This window comes from Ranitomeya imitator, chromosome 1 (assembly GCF_032444005.1).
Source record: "Ranitomeya imitator isolate aRanImi1 chromosome 1, aRanImi1.pri, whole genome shotgun sequence".
NCBI lineage: Eukaryota > Metazoa > Chordata > Amphibia > Anura > Dendrobatidae > Ranitomeya > Ranitomeya imitator.
Genome location: NC_091282.1, coordinates 1,115,664,467 through 1,115,684,982, shown reverse-complemented (window position 1 = coordinate 1,115,684,982; position 20,516 = coordinate 1,115,664,467). Strand labels below are relative to the sequence as shown.

The window sequence follows — 20,516 nt, the reverse complement described above, 5'->3', positions numbered from 1 at the left end:
CTGCATGTGTACAGTAGTACAGCAGTAAATCATAGATAATGTTCACATGTCCAGTAATCATCAGTTAGAATGAATCCAGCAGTAATCTGTTTCCCAAAAATTTGAGCAAACACAACTTTTTCGATTGCATGAAGAAAAAGCTGATTTCAACGGGACTTGGTTTTTAACGTTGAAGCCTATGGAAAACAGATCCGTTAAATAGTCGTCCATTTTTCTCCCATTTCATAAGGATCAGTTTTTTGTGACTGGACCAGTTTCAAATTGCTGATTACTTGTATCTTTTCATGTCCAGTAGTATATGCCAAATATTTATTTTACCTCCGGTAAACAAAAAACGGATCCTTTTCAAATGGGAGAAAAACGGATGACTATTTAACAGATCCCTTTTTCCATAAACTTCAATGGTAAAAAAAAAAAGCGGATCCAGTGGAAATCAATTTTTATCAGGCGGAGAAAAAAAGTTGTGTCTGCTAGAATTTTTTTGTCAACGGACTGCTTCTGAATCACTTCTAACAGCTGATTACTGGACATGTGAACATAGCCTAAAGGTGAATTCACATTGGCTAGTAATGGGATTATCGGGATCGATTAGCCCTGGAGTCTTCACATGTGGGATTTATAAATGTTTTCTATCTTAGGTTTTGTTAGTTAAAAGGCCACAGTGTGAATATGCTCTTATACATTGCATATATACCAAGTTATGCTCCGGCTCATTTCTTTGGTTTTGCTGTAGTTTTTTTGTACTTTGTGCAAACAGCTATCTATATAGCTTCCCATGGCCCGGTGTCTAACCAATCAGGCCCCACTTCCTGCTCTGCCCCCATCCATATTGCGGTCGTCTGACACAAGGTGAGATTTTAATACAAGAGGATTGGACTGCCCCGATTTGGGTACACTTTGTTGCAGTGGGATGGATTTTATACTTTTTTGATCAAAAACAGTATTCACTAAGTACCCGGTGTTATTTATATGTACTATTGCTATCTAGCGTATTTACAGTAGGGCATATGCTCATTTTGTTTCTATCATCGGTTTTGTCTGTTAAATGACCACAGTGTGAACATGTTCCTATACATTCCATGGATACCAACTTATGTTCCGGCTTATTTTTTTGGTTTTCATTTATAATCTTTCCTTTTTATTGGCTTTCTACTAACACTAAAGTTGTGAGCCTCCATCTTTATGGGAGCTTTATACTTATAATACGCATTATAACCAAGATTTGGAATTTAATACTGTTTTATCAAGTTACTTATCATGAGACACATGGGAGTGAAACTACATAATAAAAAAACAACAGACAAATAAAAAACCAGACGACCAGAATTTGGCATAAAAAGCTGCTGCATTTATTTAGCCAAATAATAATTATTTAGTAATTAATAATAAATAAGAATTCTACCATATATTATTAACCAGACATAAGTATAACCAAACCTGTCCACTCAGTGCTTACCTCATATACGGCATTGCAGTAGCTTAGGTATCCATGCTTATGACTAGTGATGAGCGAACCTGCTCGGATAAGGCCTCTTTCACTCTTCCGTCTGCTAGCGGGCGTCATAATGGGTTGTTGTGACGTATCGACGGATGTCGTGAAAATAGTGAGAGCAAGAGAGATTGATTTTTTTTCCCCCAGGTTGGAAAATGCTTCCAGGCATGTTCAAATGTAAAAACAGGATCCGTCACTGGATTCCTGCATTTCACAGTGACCGCAGGATCCTGCGTCCATAGGCTCTCATTCTGTGGAACGACGTATGCCGCAGGAGGCGTCCTGGCGCATTTTTCCACTGCAGACACAAACATTTCTTTGAACGTTTTTTTCCAAACGACGGGCCATAAAATTCCGCAGGATCCAGTGCACGACGGACAAAACGTGTGGCCATACGTCGCGATACGTCGCCAAGGGTTCTTTCACACTTGTGTTGTTTGGCCTCCGTCACAATGCGTCGTTTTGGAGAAAAAAACGGATCCTGCAAAGTTGCCCGCAGGATGCGTTTTTCTCCATAGACTTGTATTACCGACGCATCGCAACGTATGGCCATACGTTCCATATGCTGTGCACTGGATGCGTCGGTATTTGGCGGACCATCGTAGCGAAAAAACGTTCAAGGGAACGTTTTTTCGTACATCGTGTCCTGCATTTTGACCTGCGCAGGCGCTGCCGGAACTCCACCCCCTCCTCCCTGGGACTTCACAATGGGCAGCGGATGCGTTGAAACACTGCGTCCGCTGCCCACGTTGTGCAAAAAATCACCACTGTACGTCGGTACGTTGCGCTGACGCTTTGTGACGGCCCTGTACCGACGGAAGTGTGAAAGAAGCCTAATACAAGTCTATGAGAAAATGCAGGATCCTGCAAATATTTTTGCAGGATCCTGTTTTCTCAAAAAACTACGTATTTCGACAGGAGCACAAAGACAGAAGTATGAAAGAGGAAGGCCGGGATCACACACAGCGAGACACGGCCGAGTCTCGCTGGTTAAAACCAAGCTCTGGCACTGGCACTCCAGAGCGGAGCGGGTGGCCGCACAGCAATACATGGAGCTGCACGCTCTGCTCTGTAGTCCCGGTGCCAGAGCTTGTTTTTAAAGGGAACCTGTCACCTGAATTTGGCGGGACCGGTTTTCGGTCATATGGGCAGAGTTTTCAGGTGTTTGATTCACCCTTTCCTTACTCGCTGGCTGCATGCTGGCCGCAATATTGGATTGAAGTTCATTCTCTGTCCTCCGTAGTACACGCCTGCGCAAGGCAATCTATAGACACTATAGAGTAAACATTTTTTACATATGGCACCCAAAACCCCTAAAAGTAATTTCTGAGAATACTGTCTTTGCCAGGAGTTTAGGAAGCTGCCTAGTAAGAGCCTTGTCAGCAGGGACATCCAGACTGGCCCGCCGCGCTGTTCACAGCGGCAGCAAGCTCTTTCTCCAAGTTGTAGAAGTCTGGGGAAGCCTATTCTGGAATTTGTTTTCCACTACACTGGGAATATTTCTGATAATCACATATTATTATTATTATAAATTTGTGCCAAAGCAATTCACCTACATAATCTTTATTTCTAGGCCATGTCGCCACTAGGGTTGAGCGAAACGGATCGTTCATTTTCAAAAGTCGCCGACTTTTGGCAAAGTCGGGTTTCATGAAACCCGACCCGATCCCTGTGTGGGGTCGGCCATGCGGTACGCGACTTTCACGCCAAAGTCGCGTTTCGTATGACGCGCTTGGCGCCATTTTTTTCAGCCAATGAAGGGGCGTGGGCAGAGTGATGACATAGGTCTTAGGGGCGTGGACGCCTATCGCCATGTTGTCGCTTGTGCGCTGTAGCGATTTGCACTGTGTAACACCAGCTTTTCAGTTCAGGGACGGACGGAGGGGAGAGAGAGAGAGAGAGAGAGAGAGAGAGAGAGAGAGAGAGAAAAAAAAAAAAAAAATCCCATTGCCTTTGCATTGGGTTTCGTGTTTCGGTCGATCCTCGACTTTTCGCCATAATCGGCCGATTTCACTCGACTCGACTTTTGAGATAGTCGGGTTTCGCGAAACCCGGCTCGACCCTAAAAAAGTCAAGGTCGCTCAACCCTAGTCGCCACATTTGGAGACGCTGCATTTTTTTCTGCATGTTTTTCATAGGTGCCTACCAAACATCTAATAGCAATCTCCACTGATTTTTGTGTTTTTGTTGCATTTTTTTGTGTTTTCCATCTTTGATGTGAATGTGACATATAACATTTTTATTGCTTTTTTATGCTGGGTTTAACACTTAAGAATGCAGTTGTGTTTTTTATGTGCATTTTTTCAGGCTCCCCTTGGATACCCGAAGACACAAGAAAAATGTTCAATTCCACAAAGTCTTTAAATGCACAGGGGACATGAGCTTTCATGAAATCACATCCAATTTATGTGAGCTATTTAACGCAACATACTTTCTGTACAAAAAATCTGAGCAGGAAAAAACCGCAGTGTTTCCATTATGTGGGAACATGGCACTATAATAACAGTGTGTGACATGGGGCTATCTGCTGGGAGTCGTCCAGGAGCTGCTATAGGTTTCATGTTGGCAGATTTCCTATTATGCACTTGTCCTGGAGTCACCCATATCGCCTCAGCAACACTTTGAGGATCCGCCCAGAACATAACGCTCTTTTTCTCCCTGGGCACATGTTGTGTACATATTGTAATGGTGACAGGGGCTAAAGAGAGGCAGCGTGATGTGCTGGAGGGTGACATAAGTGCAGTCCGATTACCACAGACACAGAGAATGGAGAAGATGAGGGAATTAAAGGGGTTGTCCAGTAGAACAACCCCTTCTTGGTCTAAATGTTTGGGCCCGATAAATTACAAAAGCTTATACTCACCTCTAATTTCGATGCCGTTCCAGCGGGGTCTGCACTAGGGCTCTCGTGCAGTTGTGACACGTGAGTCCGGCGCTCAATCAGCGCTGGTGCCATGTACGAACTGAACAAGAAGAGGAAGTTGAAGATCAGCTGCAGCCCGGACTTCCTCTACATGTTCAGTTCGACAGGAGGCGGGTACAGTGAAGTCAGCGCTAATTGGTTATTGGGGTTATGTGGCACAGCAACCGCACGAGAGCCCCGGGAGTAACGACAAGCATAGGGAGATGACCAAGAACTGTCCATAGAGTCCATACAAGGTCCAAAGCCAGTTGACACGAGAGTCACCACCTGGCTTATCTGACCATCTCCATGGAACCAGGCGACCAGCGGGTCCCAAACCTGGCTTTCTCCAAACACATCCATGGTTCAGAGATGGTCACTGGATCAGATCTGTGTCCTTCCAACCGGAGCCGTAAACCCCTAGGTTGTGTCCTATAGAATCATAGATCAGTGTCCCTCGTGATGGTGCCATGATGAATTGGCTGCAGTCCTTTCTCTTGTCTGTTGGGTGGTTTGCAGAATGTCCGGCTGGTAGCTCTGTGTACTTCAGTTTCCCCCAGGATGTGATCTCTGAGTCTTTTTATACCCAAGGCATGTAAGCTATTTTTAGAATTACCCAGAGTCCTTCAGTCCAACATCAAGATAAGGTAAACAATGGTGATGGGATTAGGTAACACTATTAGCATATAAGCACACATCAATAAACAAAGCTTAACACACCCTATGTACAGTCACTATTACAGACTTAGGGTACCGTCACACAGTGGCATTTTGATCGCTACGACGGCACGATCCGTGACGTTCCAGCGATATACTTACGATCTCGCTGTGTCTGACACGCTCCTGCGATCAGGGACCCCGCTGAGAATCGTACGTCGTAGCAGATCGTTTGAAACTTTCTTTCGTCGCCTAGTGTCCCGCTGTGGCGGCATGATCGCATGGTGTAACAAAGGTGTGCACGATATTGTATACGATGTGCGCATAGTAACCAACAGCTTCTACATCGCAAATACGTCATGAAATTATTGCTCCAGCGTCGTGCATTGCAAAGTGTGACCGCAGTCTACGACGCTGGAGCGATATTGGAGCGATGCTGGAGCGTCACGGATCGTGCCGTCGTAGCGACCAAAGTGCCACTGTGAGACGGTACCTTTACACAGTATGTTAGATAGTCTTGACCCACCAGACATAAACACTTAAATTCACAAGCCAATATACAGATAAAAAGCCAGTTCTTTTGGTTTGCAAAAAACATGGTTGTCTGGGAAAAAAAGATACAATCTGGTTTCTTCACAACACAGTTAAAACAAAATTGTACGGATGTTTCAGTCAGTCTCAGACCTTCATCAGTGTACCTAATGCGTCCAAGGCACAGAGCAAGCGCTTGTGAACGCGGTACCCACCACTGACCACAGGTGGGCGCTGGCATGAAGGTAGCTTGAAGCAGAGCCTGGCAGCATGATTGCAACCACAGTCCTAAAATTCTGTGGTGTTGTAGAGAAAGCATAGTCTGAAGACACAGCCAGGGACTATAGGGAGCGACCTGACTAGTCCAGCATGGCCCATGGCTGGCGTCTCTCCTCCCCACGCCCAGTGATTGACAGGTCTCCTCCATGTGTGCACATAATGAAAGACCTGGTAATCACCTGGAGCAGGGCAGGCAGAAGGCCTGGGGCCCAGGCCATACTAAGCAGGTTGCTCCATACAGTCCCCAGGTGGCTTTCCAACAATATCTTCTCTGAAACACTGCAACATTTCAGAAAAAGACATAGTTGGTTTTAATCGTGAAGCCAGGCTCTGATTTATGCTGCCGATGGTTTGGGCATCATTAATCTAGTGACAGGTTTACGTTATAGGGAATCTGTCATCAGGATGTGATATTAAATCAAGTGTTTTATGTTATACTAGATGGAGGCCCGGTTACGATGGGGGCAGGCTTTGCAGCGTTGAGTATTTCTCTCCCCCCATGTGCTCGCAGTCGCAGCTCTTGGGCAGTGGAGGAAGCAAAAGACAATACTAACATTACAGCAGAAGATTGCAGAGGATACATTTTGTGAGGTAAAATATTTTTTCAAAACAGTCAGTGAAATATTTTACCTCACAAAATGAATCAACTGTGATCCCCTGCTGTAATGTCAGTATTATGTTTTGCTTCCTCCCCTGCCCAGGAGATGTGGTGTGCTCCGTACACAGTCAGACACAGTGAATTTCTAAAATGAACTTTTGTACATGGGAAAACCCCTTTAATGTGACCAGCTTCCTCTGCATGTAGGCACGTCGTGCACGTCATGCGTCTGCCGCCGGGATCAGCCGAATGATTCACTGCACCTGCGCGTAATTCACGCAGGAGGAGTAAATAAGACCGCCGCCATCTTTGTGCAGACAGATAGCAGTGGTCACATTAAAACTGCACATGCACTCCTCCTATACAAATATGGCGGCAGTCAGTGAATCATTCGGCTGATTCCGGCGGCGGTGTTCACGACGGTGTTCTGTTGGTGGTACTGCGCAAGAGGCTGCGTGAGTGTGTGAGTGTGTGTGGTGCATACAGCGTATAGAGTGTGTGTGTTTTGTGATGGTGTTCCGCTGGTGGTACCATGCAAGAGGCTGTGTGAGTGTGTGAGTGTGTGTGAGTGTGTGTGTGTGTGTGTGGTGCGTACGGCGTATAGAGTGTTTGTGTTGTGACGGTGTTCCGCTGGTGGTACCGCGCAAGAGGCTGCATGAGTGTGTGTGAGAGTGTGAGTGTGTGTGTGTGGTGCATACTGGGTATACAGTGTGTGTGTGTGTGTGTGGTGTGACGGTGTTCCACTGGTGGTTTGTCTTGTGCAGGCATGTACTACGGAGGACAGAGAATGAACTTCAATCCAATATTGCAGCCAGCATGCAGCCAGCGGGTAAGGAAAGGGTGTATCAAACACCCAAAAACCCCGCCCCTATGGCTGAAGATTGTTCCCTCCAAATTTAGGTGACAGTGTCCCTTTAATGTGTCTGCCCTATGGGAGGTCGGTAGATGTGTGTTTTTTTCACACCCTGGCCCCTATTTACTAAGGCCCTATTTTCGCCTCACTCTCTGCAGGACAGCATAGAGGGTGGCAGGACTTTATGTCCCTCTTCTGTAATATATAGGCACTCCTTCTCCGCAAGCAAGCATGTCCCCTGAAGAGTTGGCTTGGACGAAACGCGTAGGGACGAATCTATAAGGGAGAGTGCAGGGCTTTCTAGTTATAGGGGTAGTTGTGGACTGCCCTTGTAAGGGCATGAGCTTTGGGGATAGACTATTGACAGCTCCATAGGGATTGATATAGGGACTGTCATCCCTTCGTATTTTGGATGTCTACCTGACAGGGGAATATCCGGCGCTCCGTTGCCCTCGTTGTGGAATTGGTGAGACCGTTCCTTATTATATTTATATTTATTAAGTACCAGCAGGCATCGTTTACTATACATGCTATGACTGTCTTTTTGGTCTTTTGCGACTGAGTGCAGGAGATTTGCTGTGACCATATATGATACAGGGTGGCACAGGGGGGAGCGCGGCCGATCGCGGCCGGGTGTCAGCTGCCTATCGCAGCTGACATCCGGCACAATGTGCCAGGAGCGGTCAAGGACCGCCCCGGCACATTAACCCCCGGCATACCGCGATCAAACATGATCGCGGTGTGCCGGCGGTTCAGGGAAGCGTCGCGCAGGGAGGGGGCTCCCTGCGGGCTTCCCTGAGCCCCCCGCAGCAACGCGATGTGATCGCGTTGCTGTGAGGGTCTCCTCACCTCCCTCCCTGCTACAGGCCCGGATCCAAGATGGCCACGGCATCCGGGACCTGCAGGGAGGGAGGTGGCTTCACAGAGCCTGCTCAGAGCAGGCACTATGAAGCCTGCAGCACTGTAAGTCAGATCGGTGATCTGACAGAGTGCTGTGCAAACTGTCAGATCACTGATCTGTGATGTTCCTTCCCCCCCCCTCCCCCCCCCCCGGGACAAAGTAAAAAAGTAAAAAAAAAAAATTCCAAATGTGTAAAAAAAAAATATATATATTCATAAATAATGAGAAATTTTTTTTTTAATCCCATAAATACATTTCTTTATCTAAATTAAAAAAAAACAAACAATAAAAGTACACATATTAAGTATTGCCACGTCCGTAACGACCCGAGCTATAAAACTGTCCCACTAATTAACCCCTTCAGTAAACACCGCAAGAAAAAAAAAAAAACGAGGCAAAAAACAACGCTTTATTATCATACCGCCAAACAAAAAGTGGAATAACACGCGATCAAAAAGACAGATATAAATAACCATGGTACTGCTGAAAACGTCATCTTGTCCCGCAAAAAAAGATTCACCATGCAGCATCATCAGCAAAATAATAAAAAAGTTATAGTCTTCTGAATAAAGCAATGCCAAAATAATTATTTTTTCTATAAAATAGTTTTTATCGTATAAAAGCGCCAAAACATAAAAAAATAATATAAATGAGGTATCGCTGTAATCGTACTGACCCGAAGAATAAAACTGCTTTATCAATTTTACCAAACGCGGAACGGTATAAACGCCTCCCCCTAAAGAAATTCATGAATAGCTGGTTTTTGGTCATTCTGCCTCACAAAAATCGGAATAAAAAGCGATCAAAAAATGTCACATGCCCGAAAATGTTACCAATAAAAACGTCAACTCGTCCCGCAAAAAACAAGACCTCACATGACTCTGTGGACTCAAATATAGAAAAATTATAGCTCTCAAAATGTGGTAACGCAAAAAATATTTTTTGCAATAAAAAGCGTCTTTCAGTGTGTGACGGCTGCCAATCATAAAAATCCGCTAAATAACCCGCTATAAAAGTAAATCAAAAATGTATTTATTTCCATTTTCCCATTGGGTTAGGGCTAGGGTTAGGGCTAGGGTTAGGGTTAGGGCTAGGGTTAAGGCTACAGTTAGGGTTGGGGCTAAAGTTAGGGTTAGGGTTGGGGCTAAAGTTAGGGTTTGGATTACATTTACGGTTGGGAATAGGGTTGGGATTAGGGTTAGGGGTGTGTCTGGGTTAGAGGTGTGGTTAGGGTTACCGTTGGGATTAGGGTTAGGGGTGTGTTTGCATTAGGGTTTCAGTTATAATTGGGGGGTTTCCACTGTTTAGGCACATCAGGGGTTCTCCAAACTTGACATGGCGTCCGATCTCAATTCCAGCCAATTCTGCATTGAAAAAGTAAAACAGTGCTCCTTCCCTTCCGAGCTCTCCCGTGTGCCCAAACAGGGGTTTACCCCAACATATCGGGTATCAGGGTACTCAGGACAAATTGGACAACAAATTTTGGGGTCCAATTTCTCCTGTTACTCTTGGGAAAATACAAAACTGGGGGTTAAAAAATAATTTTTGTGGGAAAAAAAAGATTTTTTATTTTCACGGCTCTGCGTTATAAACTGTAGTGAAACACTTGGGGGTTCAAAGCTCTCACAACACATCTAGATGAGTTCCTTAGGGGATCTACTTTCCAAAATGGTGTCACTTGTGGGGAGTTTCTACTGTTTAGGTACATTAGGGGCTCTGCAAACGCAATGTGACGCCTGCAGACCATTCCATCTAAGCCTGCATTCCAAATGGCGCTCCTTCCCTTCCGAGCCCTCAAATGTGCCCAAACGGTGGTTCCCCCCACATATCGGTTATCAGCGTACTCAGGACAAATTGGACAACAACATTTAGGGTCCAATTTCTCCTGTTACCCTTGGAAAAATACAAAACTGGGGGCTAAAAAATAATTTTTGTGAAAAAAAAATATTTTTATTTGCACGGCTCTGCGTTATAAACTGTAGTGAAATACTTGGGGGTTCAAAGCTCTCACAACACATCTAGATGAGTTCCTTAGGGGGTCTACTTTTCAAAATGGTGTCACTTGTAGGGGGTTTCTACTGTTTAGGTACATTAGGGGCTCTACAAACGCAATGTGATGCCTGCAGACCATTCCATCTAAGCCTGCATTCCAAATGGCGCTCCTTCCCTTCCGAGCCCTCCCATGCGCCCAAACGGTGGTTCCCCCCCACATATGGGGTATCAGGGTACTCAGGACAAATTGGACAACAACTTTTGGGGTCCAATTTCTCCTGTTACCCTCGGGAAAATACAAAACTGGGGGCTAAAAAATAATTTTTGTGGGAAAAAAAATTTTGTTTTATTTTTATGGCTCGGCATTATAAACTTCTGTGAAGCCCTTGGTGGGTCAAAGTGCTCACCACACCTCTAGATAAGTTCCTTAGGGGGTCTACTTTCCAAAATGGTGTCACTTGTGGGGGTTTCAATGTTTAGGCACATTAGTGGCTCTCCAAATGCAACATGGCGTCCCATCTCAATTCCTGTCAATTTTGCATTGATAAGTCAAACGGCGCTCCTTCCCTTCTGAGCTCTGCCATGCGCCCAAACAGTGGTTTACCCCCACATATCAGGTATCAGCGTACTCAGGACAAATTGTACAACAACTTTTGGGGCCCAATTTCTTCTCTTACCCTTGGGAAAATAAAAAATTGGGGGCAAAAATATAATTTTTGTGAAAAAATATGATTTTTTATTTTTACGGTTCTGCATTATAAACTTCTGTGAAGCACTTGGTGGGTCAAAGTGCTCACCACACCTCTAGATAAGTTCCTTAGGGGGTCTACTTTCCAAAATGGTGTCACTTGTGGGGAGTTTCAATGTTTAGGCACATCAGTGGCTCTCCAAACGCAACATGGCGTCCCATCTCAATTCCTGTCAATTTTGCATTGAAAAGTCAAATTGCCCTCCTTCGCTTCCGAGCTCTGCCATGCGCCCAAACAGTGGTTTACCCCCACATATGGGGTATCGGCGTACTTAGGACAAATTGTACAACAACTTTTGTGGTCCATTTTCTCCTGTTACCCTTGGTAAAATAAAACAAATTGGAGCTGAAGTAAATTTTTTGTGAAAAAAAGTTAAATGTTCATTTTTACTTAAACATTCCAAAAATTCCTGTGAAGCACCAGAAGGGTTAATAAACTTCTTGAATATGGTTTTGAGCACCTTGAGGGGTGCAGTTTTTAGAATGGTGTCACACTTGGGTATTTTCTATCATATAGACCCCTCAAAATGACTTCAAATGAGATGAGGTCCCTAAAAAAAAATGGTGTTGTAAAAATGAGAAATTGCTGGTCAACTTTTAACCCTTATAACTCCCTAACAAAAAAAAATGTTGGTTCCAAAATTGTGCTGATGTAAAGTAGACAGGTGGGAAATGTTACTTATTAAGTATTTTGTGTGACATATCTCTGTGATTTAATTGCATAAAAATTCAAAGTTGGAAAATTGCGAAATTTTCAAAATTTTCTCCAAATTTCCGTTTTTTTCACAAATAAACGCAGGTATTATCAAAGAAATTTTACCCCTATCATGAAGTACAATATGTCACGAGAAAACAATGTCAGAATCACCAGGATCCGTTGAAGCGTTCCAGAGTTATAACCTCATAAAGGGACAGTGGTCAGAATTGTAAAAATTGGCCTGGTCATTGACATGCAAACCACCCTTGGGAGTAAAGGGGTTAAAGATTTTTCTGTATTTTCATGACTATGAAAATTGTAAATTCACACTGAAGGCATCAAAACTATGATTTAACACATGTGGAATTATATACTTAACAAAAAAGTGTGAAACAACTGAAATTATGTCTTATATTCTAGGTTCCTCAAAGTAGCCACCTTTTGCTTTGATGACTGCTTTTGCACACTCTTGGCATTCTCTTGATGAGCTTCACGAGGTAGTCACCGGAAATGGTTTTCACTTCACAAGTGTGCCCTGTCAGGTTTAATAAGCGGGATTTCTTGCCTTATAAATGGGATTGGGGCCATCATTTGTGTTGTGCAGAAGTCTGGTGGATACACAGCTGATAGTCCTACTGACTAGACTGTTAGAATTTGTATTATGGCAAGAAAAAAGCAGCTAAGTAAAGAAAAATGAGTGGCCATCATTACTTTAAGAAATGGTCAGTCAGTCCGAAAAATTGGGAAAACTTTAAAAGTGTCCCCAAGTGCAGTGGCAAAACCATCAAGCGCTATAAAGAAACTGGCTTACATGAGGACCGCCCCAGGAAAGGAAGACCAAGAGTCACCTCTGCTTCTGAGGATAAGTTTATCCGAGTCACCAGCCTCAGAAATCATAGGTTAACAGCAGCTCAGATTAGAGACCAGGTCAATGCCACACAGAGTTCTAGCAGCAGACACATCTCTACAACAACTGTTAAGAGGAGACTTTGTGCAGCAGGCCTTCATGGTAAAATAGCTGCTAGGAAACCACTGCTAAGGACAGAAGAGACTTCTTTGGGTTAAAGAACACAAGGAATGGACATTAGACCAGTGGAAATCTGTGCTTTGGTCTGATGAGTCCAAATTTGAGATATTTGGTTCCAACCACCGTGTCTTTGTGCGACGCAGAAAAGGTGAACGGATGGACTCTATATGCCTGGTTCCCACCATGAAGCATGGAGGAGGAGGTGTGATGGTGTGGGGGTGCTTTGCTGTTGACACTGTTGGGGATTTATTCAAAATTGACGGCATACTGAACCAGCATGGCTACCACAGCATCTTGCAGCGGCATGCTATTCCATCCGGTTTGCGTTTAGTTGGACCATCATTTATTTTTCAACAGGACAATGACCCCAAACACACCTCCAGGCTGTATAAGGGCTATTTGACCAAGAACGAGAGTGATGGGGTGCTATGCCAGATGACCTGGCCTCTATAGTCACCAGACCTGAACCCAATCGAGATGGTTTGGGGTGAGCTGGACCACAGAGTGAAGGCAAAAGGGCCAACAAGTGCTAAGCATCTCTGGGAACTCCTTCAAGATTGTTGGAAGACCATTTCCGGTGACTACCTCTTGAAGCTCATCAAGAGAATGCCAAGACTGTGGAAAGCAGTCAACAAAGCAAAAGGTGGCTAGTTTAAAGAACCTAGAATATAAGACATATTTTCAGTTGTTTCACACTTTTTTGTTAAGTATATAATTCCACATGAGTTAATTCAAAGTTTTGATACCTTCATTGTGAATGTACAATTTTCATAGTCATGAAAATACAGAAAAATCTTTAAATTAGAAGGTGTGTCCAAACTTTTGGTCTGTACTGTAAGTCAATGGGTCAGTCAGTATATTGTTGCCTAATTGCATTGGCTGCTGAAAAGAACATGAAGCATGAGTCTAGACATGCCAGTCAGTGTAAATAAAGATAAAGATTAGTGGTCTCAATGCTATTTCCTTGCTCTTATGAAATTCTATACTTCTTTGATAGTTGGTAAATAAGAATTAAAGGTACCGGGTGTCAAGTACAGGCCACTCTGTCCCAGATTAGCCTTGTGTAAAGTCATGGAGCCCAGTTTTGCTACGATGACTACTGTGTTCTATATATTTTCTTAATACACCTGGTATGACCCAATATAAGGCCTCTTTCTCACATCGGTGTCTCTGGTACGTGTGGTGACAGTTTTCACACGTACCAGAGACACGTGCACACATAGACCCCTTCAAATGAATGGGTCTGTGCACATATCAGTGTGTTTCCATGGTCCGTGTGCCCCACACATAGACATGTCCATTTTTTACCGTCAGCACGGACGGCAAAATGTCCCGCACACGTGCACATAGAGAACACACATTGATATCATCCGTGTGACACGCATCGGCAGCAGGGAAGAAGCGCTACCGTAAGCGCTGTTCTCCGGCAGCAGGTGATGAAGACGGCTCTCATCATTCTCCCCTGCTCTGCCAGAGATCGGCACGAGCAGAGGAGAATTATGAGAGTTATATTAAAGTCAGAAAGATGACAGCAGGTTGGGGCTTTTGGGACTCTTATTCCCATCATCTGACACCTGCTGTTGCTAATAACAGTGACAGCAGGAGCGGTGGATGGGGGTATTCATCAGCCGCCGCCTGCGATGTAACAAAATAAATGAATGATAAATTTAGCGTGGGTTCCCCTATTGTCTTTAACCAACCAGGCAAAACTCACAGCTGAGGGCTGCAACCCTCAGCTGTCAGTTTCTGCAAGGCTAGTTATGAAGAATAGAGGGGTCACCACGCTGTTTTATTAATTATTTTAATAAATAATTTCAAAAACCGGTGTGGGGTTTCCCCCCATTTTTGACAACTAGCCTTGCTAAATCTGACAGCTGGGGGCTGATATTCTCAGCCTGGTAAGGGGCAATGGATATAGGCCCCCCAGCCTAAAAATAGCAGCCCGCAGCTGCCCAGAAAAGGCTCATCTATTAGATGCACTAATTCTGGCACTTTGCCCGACTCTTCCCACTTGCCCTGTAGCGTTGGCAAGTGGGGTAATATTTGTGGGGTTGATGTCACCTTTGTATTGTAAGGCGACATCAAGCCCACGGCTTAGTAATGGAGAAGCGTCTATAAGACACCTATCCATTACTAATCCTATAGTTATACGGTAAATAAAGACACAGCCATAATAAAGTCTTTTAATTGAAAAAAATGACACAGACTTCTTTATTATTCTAAATTAAACTATACTTATGACCTCGCCTAATTCTACCGAAGCCCTCGATCTCCAGTAATAAAACTAAAAAAAAAACAAAACAGTATACCATACCTGTCCGTCGTTCGTTCCCACGCCGTAATCCATGTCTGGGGGCTAAATAGTTTTCAACCTGGATGGTGCCAAGATGTGACCGTCCAGGCTGAGAACCACTGGGGAATGGGATTCTGATATCGCAGCATCATTCACTAGTGGTGACATCATCGAGGCCAGGCTGAACTGCGGTGACCTCAGGACTGTGGGAAAATGCCGGTGCTGATGTCACCGCTAGTTACTGAGGCTGCGATCTCAGCATCTTGGCACCGTCCAGGTTGAAAACTATTTAGCCGCCAGACATGGATTACGGCGTGGGACAGAACACGTGTGCTGCAAGTATTACACGCACGGACACACAGACACCACAGATATCTCCGGTACCGTTTTTTCCAGTACTCAAAATAGACGTGTGAAACCGGCCTCAGAGAAAGAATATACGCCATGCCTGGTTGTGATTTGAGGTGCTCAAGTTGGGTTCCAGCCCGTGGTCAAAGTAAGGTCTGCAAGCTATAAATATGGCCAGTTTACATATATGGGAAATTTAGGTTAACAATTAAGCTGTTAGGCTCGGAGGCGGCCTGGACCAACATATTACGTAATGCAAATACTGTCTATGATGGTAAGTGGTTTCTTCCCAATCAATGACTTTAACATTTGTTTAACATCCCCAAGAATAGAAAGGCCTCAGGCTCTACGTAGTGTATGCAATGAGAATGGATAAAGATGTGTCTGTACAGTAGCCTATTAACTAGGCTGTATATGGAATAATAACGCGCAGACTGACTGTATGTGCGTGACTGATGCACATCTTTAGAGACTATATCATTTTCCTAGGCTAAGAACTAATTACACACAATTCTGTGTGGGGGTTTTTGTGTACTTGATAACTATGATAATGATAATAACAGAAAAAAACAATTTTTCCAAAGTTTATGAATAATGAAAATAAAAGGAATAAGTAAAAAACGTATTAAATAATTTAAATATTATTATATAAAATAAATATTAATATTGATAAATATATATAAAATTAAGAAAAGTGAAATCTTTGGTTTCTAGTATAAGTATTTTGTAACGCTATTGACTTTGATACTCCTTGTAATATACACCTAATACTTGTTATTTATTGCAGTGAACTATTTATGAGGACAGATGACTGATGCTTAGTGTAAAGAATAGTTGTAAATTGGCTGTAATAGCGATTTATAAAGTGTATGCACAGCCGACATGAAGAATAAAGGTTGTGGGGGTCCCTATTGTATATCGCACCTCATGGATGTACGTGCCATCATGCCGACTGTGCACACTAAGGACCCAGCGCTGGCGGTTCCCACCATATCTATTGTCTGTGTGTGTACAAAGCTCAATGACCACAACATTAGCAAACAAGTGGGGGTAAAGTTGCCAAAAGGTCGTGCTGCCCTTCTCTCCAGAAGCAATGGGAAAGGGTTGTGGTCAAAGGAACCATGCCAGTCTCCAGATGGTGAGGTAGGAAACAACACCAGAAGGGTGCTGCAAGATTTTCCTGACTGAACAACCCCTTTAAGACATAAAACATTGTAGGTTTTACTGCAGACATCTGAAAAATGTCTTGGAAGAGTTAAAATAGTGGGAATAAAGTGTGTCCTCTTACTCCCCCTCTACTAAACAGCAGATATGTGACTACACCCTGTTTCCCACAACTTTAGCAGTCTGGCAGTCCAGTGTGAAGGAAAACCGTTCCTATAACCCTTTACTTAAAGGGCTGTTATCTAATAGAGAGCATTAAAGAGTGGCCAAGGGTAAAGGTGCATTTACAGCTGCCGAGCGCGGACGGTAAATGAGCACCGGACCGTCAGCTACATACAAGCACTCACCAGGTCCAATCCAACCACCTTAGGAATGAGTGTATTGCTTGTTCATTGGGTGATCACAGACCCAATTATACAAGCCGATAATCAGCGAATGAGTTCTATCTAAGCGCTATCCAAAAAAAAACAACTGCACTAGGACCAATGTTATTCAATGAGGCAGTGCAGAAGAGCGATTTTTTTCACTGACTGAATTTGCATGTTAAAAAAATCACAGAATTCATAATTTTCCTCCAGAAATCGGACGAGATTCACCCATTCACTGACTCACGGACCACACATGGGTGGAAAGTGAGAAAAAAAAATCGACCAACTTTTCTGGATGTAAATCAGACCAATTTCTTTATACTGTCCTTTTCCCCTAGCCTTAAAAATACTCATTCACATTTATCAACCTGTCGAAATGGGTGTGAAAGGAGATGTCCAGCTTCCTGCCATACTGCACCACAAACCTGACCATACCTGAGGATATGATGTTATATTATGCATATTATAGATTTACTTTAAGATAAAACTACCCCAAACATCATGATGATGATGAGATATCCTACACCAACAACTGCTTCATCAAGGCTGACCCTGAGCACTAAATGTCGTATCACGCGGCCACCCTTAGGCACAGACCTCATGTTCTTATTGGAAAACCAATCTGATCCAACAAGACCAGAAATATTTATATATGTCACCAGATGGCTGCGATCAGGGGCGTAACAATTGCAGTCACAGAGTTTGCCACTGGGCCGGTGCGGGTGATGCCAGTGCAAATTTCAACTGGATGTGTGTCTTCTGACGCACGTTCAACTGAAGTGAAGAGTCCCATGTGCTGCGATACACGCTGCCGGCCAATAAGAGGCCAGCAGCTGACATCGGCGTGCATGTAACCTGGGGCGCATAGCAGTGACATCATGCGCTTCCGTCCCTTGAACTCTGGAGTCAGTTGCCCACTTCAGAATAGTGGAGGTGGAGAGTGGAATGAGGGTAACTATAATCATTTCTTTCTTCTATGCATTAAAGAACAGCGGCAGAATGGGGGACATATCCCAGGATGGGGAACATACCATATATTCCAGGATGGGGCCCAGGCAGGATAAAGGACATATATACCAGGTTGTGGGCTATATATATATATATATATATATATATATATATATATATATATATATATATCAGGATTGGCCCAGGATGGGGAATATATGTACCAAGGATGGGGGATATATACCAGGATGGGGCCCAGGATAAGGGACATATATACCATGATTGGAACATACATATCAGCATGTGTTCAGGATGGAGTCCATATATATCAGAATGGGGCCAGGATGGGGAACACATATAACAGTATTGAGGACATATATATATATATTAGGATGGGGACAGAATAAGGAACTTGCATACAGCTCTGGCAAAAATTAAGAGACCACTGCAAAATGTTCAATTTGTCTGATTTTTCTCTTTATGGGTATATTTTTCAGTAAAATTTAAATTGTTCTTTTATTCTATAAACTTCTGACAACATGTCTCCGAATTTCCAAGCAATAAGTTTTGTATTTTTTTTTCCTGAAAAGGATAAATGGTCAAAACTAAAAAAACAAACAGGGCTTTCAGACCAGAAATAATGCAAAGAAAACAAGTTCATAATCTTTTAGAAACAACAATAATAACGTTTTAACTCAGGAAGAGTTCAGAAATCAATATTTTGTGGAATAACCATGATTTTTTAATCACCGCTTTCATGCGTCTTGGCATGCTTTCCATCAGTCATTCACACTGCTTCTGGCACAAAAAATGTAAGCAGTTCTTCTTTGATGGCTTGTGACTATCCATCATCCTCTTGATTACATTCTAGAGGTTTTCAATGGGGATCGGGTCCGGAGATTGGGTTGCCCATGACATGGTTTTGATGTGGTGGTCTCTTAATTTTTGCCAGAGCTGTACCAGGATGGGGGACATATATACAAGAAAGGAGCCAAAGATAGGAGACATTACTATGTAATGGGGGAGTGGGGAAACTCCTATGTCCTTAAAAGACTTAGACAGCTACAAGAGCCCATACACCTGACCAATATTCAGAGGCTGGGCGGGGGGGGGAGGGGGTCCAAAGTTTTCGCCAAGGCCCTTTGAACTTTAATTAAGCCACTGATAGTACTGCACAGGGCCACTACCTACCTACCATGTGCCATATGACATACTGGTGTGTTCTCAAGTAGCGAGGGGTCTTTATACCCTCTCGGGTGTCAGGGCTTAGATGCCACTGCTACCTGTGCACCTCTACAACCACACACCTGTTGATGCAGTAGTCTCAAAATATTTGGTGTGCCAGTTAGGGAACTGTGGGTTTTAAGTGTAATAATTAACCCCTTCCTGAAATAGGTATGCACTGTTGTGCCTTATCTTGGGCGCATGGAGCAAGCTCAGGAGCTGAGCCCGCACTATACATGGCAGCTGCCAGCTATCTTATTCAAGCACCACTACCTCTAACAGCAGTGACTGTATCAGGCGCTAATCTAAGTGGTGCGATCCAAGGGGGTCCATGCCAATGCCCATCAGACCCCTGCAGATGGCGAGATGCCGACATACTGCCATGGCAAGCAAGGACTTACTGAAGGCCCTCATTGCCACCATAATTGTAGTACAATGAAGCAGAGTCTGTGGCTGGACTTCATAGGAGATTATTAATTTTACTACATACTGCAATATGCTGCAGTAGTTCAGTATATAGTAAAAGTGACATTATGTATATTTTTTTACACATTTCAGAATTTTGTATTAACAAATAAAATATACAACTTTGGCATTGGTATTGCCATAACCATCCTGTCCTGCAAAATAATATTGTCAAGGCATTTTTACCATACAATAAACACCGTAAAAACAAAACCCCAAAAATAAATAGCCGTATTGAGGTTTTTTACACCAGTCCACTTCACTTGGATTTTTTTTTCTCATTTTTCAGAACATTATATGGTAAAATGAAGCCCCAAAAGAGAGGGAAAAAATGGGTGTGCAAAAACGAATATTTGTCCGGTCATGAAAGGGTTAAAAGACTCCGTAAAAGTAATTAACGTATGAAAAAACTGTCATCCTGTGTGTTTCCTTCTTATGGATGTTACAGTGTTGATGTAGAATGTTAGTGTGATTTCCCAGTGAAATGTTCCTATACTTGAGGATAGTATGGTGCACACATGATCCAGATATATCTCTGTGCCATATTTCCTGCTGTGTGTCTTCATTCCCATTATATACATGATTTATGGCTCCCGTAGTCACAGCTATTTGCACCATGTCAGGGACCATCCAATCACCGGTCACTTTCTCCCTCCACCCCCATAAGTGAACAAGCAAACACGCTATGTGAAAGCGCTTTCCTAACACTGGCAGTATATGGCTCATGTTTGCAAGCTGTGCACAGTCTGATGCCGGCCGAGGAAGCAAATTGGGATTGATCTGTAAAGAATTATTTATATAGGAAAATTTTGGACACAAACACTCAGGTTTTTCATCTCATTGTTTTAATATCCTTTTACATCTTACAGTACAACTACTAGTACTTTACATATTGTACTATGGTGTTTAGGTCGCCTTTATGTTTGACACATTCTGCAATGTTGTTTTTCTCTATTGCTGAAATATATCAATTTCTCTATTCCTATCATTACAATAAGATCATTCTTGGGTGGTCCGAAACACAAATTA

The 20,516-nt window shown here is 43.4% G+C and overlaps 1 protein-coding gene across 5 annotated transcripts in view; it reads left to right on the top strand.

The window, feature by feature from the left end:
• SLC7A2 (solute carrier family 7 member 2) overlaps positions 1-20,516 on the top strand; it is a 155,736-nt gene that overhangs the window by 55,502 nt on the left and 79,718 nt on the right. Inside the window, exon 1 of one of the 5 annotated variants that reach the window (XM_069744400.1) lies at positions 20,252-20,314. The exons of the other annotated variants lie outside the window; for them this stretch is intronic. The gene's annotated coding sequence lies outside the window, so the exon portion shown is untranslated. Of the gene's footprint in view, positions 1-20,251; positions 20,315-20,516 lie in introns of those variants that run through there. 5 annotated transcript variants of the gene reach the window in all.